This window comes from Bombina bombina, unplaced genomic scaffold (genome assembly GCF_027579735.1).
Source record: "Bombina bombina isolate aBomBom1 unplaced genomic scaffold, aBomBom1.pri scaffold_818, whole genome shotgun sequence".
Classification (NCBI taxonomy): Eukaryota; Metazoa; Chordata; class Amphibia; order Anura; family Bombinatoridae; genus Bombina; species Bombina bombina.
Genome location: NW_026511776.1, coordinates 18,329 through 25,000, shown reverse-complemented (window position 1 = coordinate 25,000; position 6,672 = coordinate 18,329).

The following is a 6,672-nucleotide window of genomic DNA, read 5'->3' as shown; positions in this document are numbered from 1 at the left end:
TTAGCGCGAGAGCGGGGTGTTTGATTTTTTCCACTTTTTTTCTCCATTGACTTTCATTGTGGAATATGTGAACACGCATATTCTAACTTAGTCATTTTGCACTTTTTGGGTTAACGCACAGTCGAAAACAGTTTACTTTTCAATAATATGAGCGCAACCCAAAGGGCGCAAAAAGCTTACTTCTAGCACAGTTAACACTAGAGCAGGAGGGGTAAATAGCGCTCCACTTGTAATTTGTCCCTATATATTTTATTTAATTTGTTCTCTAATAATGGGTGTATTGAGCGCCTTTATTGTTTTCAGTGTTTTGGTTAGTAAATTAAATCAGTTTATATATAGTAATTTTATTATGGAGAGGTATTACGGTCTGGTTAGAATACTTAAGTTTATAATTTCAGGTTCACATTTTTCTGTACAAGTGGATAATCACTCATGATTTGTATGCAAGATGAAATGTTATTTACTTTTTCTTTTCAATATTATCTTAATACTTTTTAGATTTACTGCATACAGTTTATATGTCTATAAATTAACCTAATTGGTAAAGTGCATGTTCAAAGTCTTTGGATAATTAATTTTAAAATGTTTAATCTCTTCAAATACAAACATATTTTTTTGTTGTCTAAGTGGTCCCTTAAGGATGTTTATTTTAAAGATGAAAATATGGCTTTTATTATTTAATGTCTCCTAAACAATTTATTCTTAGTATTTGAATTAAATAGATTAAAATAACAACACACAATATTTCAATTACACAGTAGCCTGTAGGAAACAAAAACAAAAAACTAACAATATTTTCCTTGTTTCGATTTTAAGGTATTTATAATGAATACCATTTAAATAACAAATATATTTTGGTAAAGCATAATTGGAGATACATGTAATAATTCTACCTCCCATCATAAAGATGGTTACCAATCTTAACTCCTTCCATTCTTTGCTCTGTTTTTCTCCTCTTCCCTTCTTAAAGGGACAGAATACACAAATTTTCATTTAACTGTGTGTAATAGACATTACTTTAAAGAAGAATGTGTACAGATACTGATACAAAAATCAAGTATAAAACCTTTCAAAAACGTACTTAGAAGCTCCCAATTTAGCACTGTTGATGAGGTTAGGCTGGGACACCCACTGACATGGGCTGAGAAAGCAGGACGAGCAGACACTCCCCCCCTACCGTTAGACAAACAGGAGCAAAGAGGAGTCTGTAGACATCAGTATGCATCTAAAACTTTGTGACTTGGTTAGGAGTCTGAAAATCGGCACAATGTTATTTATAAATAAGCAAACTATACATTATTACAAAAACACACCCAGATGGGCTATATAAATAGATAATCTACAAAACATTTATGCAAATACAAATCTAGGGTACAATGTCCCTTTTAACAGAGGAATGAAGCACTGAATGTCGCCTAAAGCTTTGTCTGTCCACTAGAGTCTTCTTTGCAGGCTTTGTATTCACCTCAGTATATATTAGCTACAATGAGCCAAGCTTAGAAATTATGCCCAAAATGCAGAGAATTCTTTATTTTGGTTTATATTCCTAGATGATACCTACCAGGATTCATTGCCTTGTTAATCATCCTGTTCTGAACAATCAAATAGAGTCGAACAAGTCAGTATGTAGGGTCATCCGCAAGGTCTAAAAAGGTAGTCTTCAATTTTGGCCATCCCTTTAAGAGGAGGTCTGTTTCTGGTCAGTTTTATCAAGTGATATCTAGATAATTGTATTTCTATGTTTATCATTAAAATATGTAAAAAAAAAAAAATAATAATAAAAAAAAACCTGGTTACTAATATTCTCATAGACTCATTGATAACGGTTCCTAATTAATTTTAGCAGAGAAGACTTGATAAGGAGAACATGATTTTAGGCCAAGGGAAACCTAAGTTATATTGTGGCAACACCCATCACTGTATATAAGCTAAAACTTTATCTTTTTTTTATTTAATATTTAAACAACAAATATAATTAAAAAATGTAATCTCAAATGTATTATTCTCAGCAGGGGGCGGAACTACAATTAGTGCAACAGGGGCCGTCGCACCAGTGCCCAAGTGCTGGGGGATAGGGATGGGTGAATGTTTTGCAACATTTGAAAATGTAAACAAATTTTAACACATTTATTCGTTTATTTCAAATTTCAAATGTTTGTACAACATTCTAACATTCGTTTAATGTAATAGTAATTCTAATGCTTTCTTTAAATGTAATATTCAAATTATGCAATATTCAAAATAGAAACATTCAAATTCATATATTTGTATCTATTATGTATCAATTTACTAAATTCCCTATCACATGAACTATTAAACTTCTGAATAGTATTTGTTAAATTGGATGTTACATTCGAAATGTCGAATGTTCATATTCGATCCAACTATAAACATTCGAAAAAAACGAAAATAAAATTTGAAAACTGGAAATAACATTCAATTACCAAATTTTAATGAATTTTCATTCTTATCAACATTTGATTGTCAAAAAGGAATGTCCACAGGACTATTCGTTCTATCAAACAAATTTAACGTTCAGCACATACACCCATCCCTACTGGGGGGGGGGGGGGGGTATAGGAGCCAGTTTACATAGGCATGTGCAGAATGTGTAGTAAATGCAGGGGAGCCTTTTAATTAGTGCAGGTTGCTGGTCTTTCTTTCTATATATTTCCTCCAAATCATTCTACAGGGCAGCATGTATAATATTATTATTATTGCTATTACTTGCTACTGAGTTACCTTTGGAGAGCCCAAAAATTGTTTTGCGCCAGGGCCCTCTGTTCATTGGGTCCACTAATGATTCTCAGACTAATCTTAGCTTTCAACACATTGCTATAACTAGCATTTATTCAATGCTTAATGTCCATTTAAACCAACGTTGTGATACTACACCTTTGATTTTCTTGATCACTAAGAAGTTTTAACTGTGTAAAATGTTTATGCATTTAAATAGTTTCTATTTTTTTCTCACTTGTTTGTTGTCAGTATTGACAATATTACCAATCTTATATGTTTAACAATATTATTGTATATGAGCCTTATAACTTAGAAATAATTTATTAACTGTCTCAAGAACATACCCAAAGACAGAACATTTTCCAAATGAGTTGTGCTTCTTAACTGTGCAGCTAGTACATTTAAGGCAATCTAGTCTTCATGACACCTAACCTTTGGTGCTAAACATTAACCTCAAGCTGAATCAAGCTGTTTAATGGCAGTTAATATGGGGTGCTGAGGGTTGCTATGCACCTCCAAATGCATTTGTAGCACCACTGTTGAGCTGTGAAGGACTCCATATATTATGTTCACCACCTTTGTTAGCTCTCACAATTAGCCCCTAATATATTAAGTTCTTTAACCACAGCTGCTATGGTTAAGCATAAATACTGCCCTTGGTAAGACACCAGCATTACCCCGTTACATCCATAGGGGACTATTTAATATGTGTCTGTCCGACATGATCCGATCAGCGGATCATGTCCGACAGACCTCGCTGAATGCGGAGAGCAATACGTTCTTCGCATACAGCATTGCACCAGCAGCTTTTGTGAACTGCTGGTGCAACCCCGCCCCCTGCAGATTTGCGGCCAATCGGCCGCTAGCAGGGGGTGTCAATCAACCCAATCGTATTTGATCGGGTTAAATTGCGGCAATGTCTGTCTGCTTCCTCAGAGCAGGCAGACAGGTTATGGAGCAGCGGTCTTTAGACCGCTGCTTTAAAACTGGTGTTTCTAGGCTCTCCAGAAACACGAGCACTCAAGCTCCATACGGAGCTTGATAGATAGGCCCCATAGTCTTTAACCCTTTGTATCTCATCCATTTTTTGAATGTTTATAAAAACAAATATTGATTCATATGGAAATCAACATTAGACAACATCCCCCAAGCCTCTTGATGCATCTAACACTCATCATTATCAGCCTATACCCCCTACATTTAGCCTATAACCTAAATGTAGCCACCAATCAGCAAGCACTACTAAGGGTGCTGAACCACAAATGGGCTGGCTCCTAAGCTTACATTCCTGCTTTTTTCAAATAAAGATACATAGGCCTAGATTTGGAGTTTTGCGTTAGAAGTGGTGCGTTAGCTACGCATGCTTTTTTCTGGCTGCACCTTTTAAATACCGCTTGTATTGAGAGTTCACAGAATGGCTGCGTTAGGCTCCAAAAAAGGAGCGTATAGCATAATTTACCGTAACTTCAACTCTCGATACCAGCGGTGCTTACGGACGCGGCCAGCTTCAAAACGTGCTCGTGCACGATTCCCCCATAGAAAACAATGGGGCTGTTTGAGCTGAAAAAAAACCTAACACCTGCAAAAAAGCCGCGTTCAGCTCCTAACGCAGCCCCATTATTTGCTATGGGGAAACACTTCCTACGTCTGCACCTAACACTCTAACATGTACCCTGAGTCTAAACACCCCTAACCTTACACTTATTAACCCCAATTCTGCCGCCCCCGCTATCGCTGACACCTGCATATTTATTTTAACCCCTAATCTGCCGCTCCGTAAACCGCCGCTACTTACATTATCCCTATGTACCCCTAATCTGCTGCCCCTAACACCGCCGACCCCTATATTATATTTATTAACCCCTAATCTGCCGCCCCCAACGTCGCCTCCACCTAACTACACTTATTAACCCCTAATCTGCCGACCGGACCGCGCCGCTATTATAATAAAGTTATTAACCCCTAATCCGCCTCACTCCCACCTCAATAACCCTATAATAAATAGTATTAACCCCTAATCTGCCCTCCCTAACATCGCCAACACCTAACTTCAAGTATTAACCCCTAATCTGCCGATCGGAGCTCACCGCTACTCTAAGAAATTTTTTAACCCCTAAAGCTAAGTCTAACCCTAACCCTAACACCCCCCTAAGTTAAATATAATTTTATTCTAACAAAATAAATTAACTCTTATTAAATAACTTATTCCTATTTAAATCTAAATACTTACCTGTAAAATAAACCCTAATATAGCTACAATATAAATTATAATTATATTGTAGCTATTTTAGGATGAATATTTATTTTACAGGCAACTTTGTATTTATTTTAACCAGGTACAATAGCTATTAAATAGTTAAGAACTATTTAATAGTTACCTAGTTAAAATAATTACAAAATTACCTGTAAAATAAATCCTAACCTAAGTTACAATTAAACCTAACACTACACTATCAATAAATTAATTAAATAAAATACCTACAAATAAATACAATTAAACCTAACACTACACTATCAATAAATTAATTAAATACAATTCCTACAAATAAATACAATTAAATAAACTAACTAAAGTACAAAAAATAAAAAAGAACTGTTACAAAAAATAAAAAAATATTTACAAACATTAGAAAAATATTACAATTTTAAACTAATTACACCTACTCTAAGCCCCCTAATAAAATAACAAAGCCCCCCAAAATAAAAAAATGCCCTACCCTATTCTAAATTAAAAAAGTTCAAAGCTCTTTTACCTTACCAGCCCTGAACAGGGCCCTTTGCGGGGCATGCCCCAAAGAATTCAGCTCTTTTGCCTGTAAAAAAAAACATACAATACCCCCCCCAACATTACAACCCACCACCCACATACCCCTAATCTAACCCAAACCCCCCTTAAATAAACCTAACACTAAGCCCCTGAAGATCTTCCTACCTTGTCTTCACCATGCCAGGTTCACCGATCGGTCCAGAGTCTTGATCCAAGCCCAAGCGGGGGGCTGAAGAGTGACGTCCATCCTCGGGCTGAAATCTGGATCCAAGCGGCGGCTGAAGAAATCCATCATCGGGCTGAAGTCGGAAGTCCATCATCGGGATGAAGTCTTCTATCAAGCCGCATCTTCAATCTTCTTTCTTCTTTAGCGGAGCGGAGCCATCTTCTTCCCAACCGACGCAGATCCAACCTCTTCAACCGACGCCTACTCGCCTAATGAAGGTTCCTTTAAGGGACGTCATCCAAGATGGCGTCCCTCGAATTCCGATTGGCTGATAGGATTCTATCAACCAATCGGAATTAAGGTAGGAAAATTCTGATTGGCTGATGGAATCAGCCAATCAGAATCAAGTTCAATCCGATTGGCTGATCCAATCAGCCAATCAGATTGAGCTCGCATTCTATTGGCTGTATTTATTTTAACTAGGTAGAATAGTTACTAAATAGTTATTAACTATTTAATAACTACCTAGCTAAAATAAATACAAAAGTACCTGTAAAATAAAACCTTACCTAAGTTACAATAAAACCTAACACTACACTATAATTAAATAAATGAACTAAATGAAATACAATTACCTAAATTAAATTATCTAAAGTACAAAAAAACCCCCCCACTAAATTACAGAAAATAAAAAACAAATTACAGATATGTAAACTAATTACACCTAATCTAATAGCCCTATCAAAATAAAAAAAGCCCCCCCCCAAAATAAAAAAAACCCTAGCCTAAACTAAAAGACCAATAGCCCTTAAAAGGGCCTTTCGTGGGGCATTTCCCCAAAGTAATCAGCTCTTTTACCTGCAAACGAAATACAAATAACCCCCCCAACAGTAAAACCCACCACCCACACAACCAACCCCCCCCCCAAAAAAAAACTAACTAAAAAATCCTAAGCTCCCCATTGCCCTGAAAAGGGCATTTGGATGGGCATTGCCCTTAA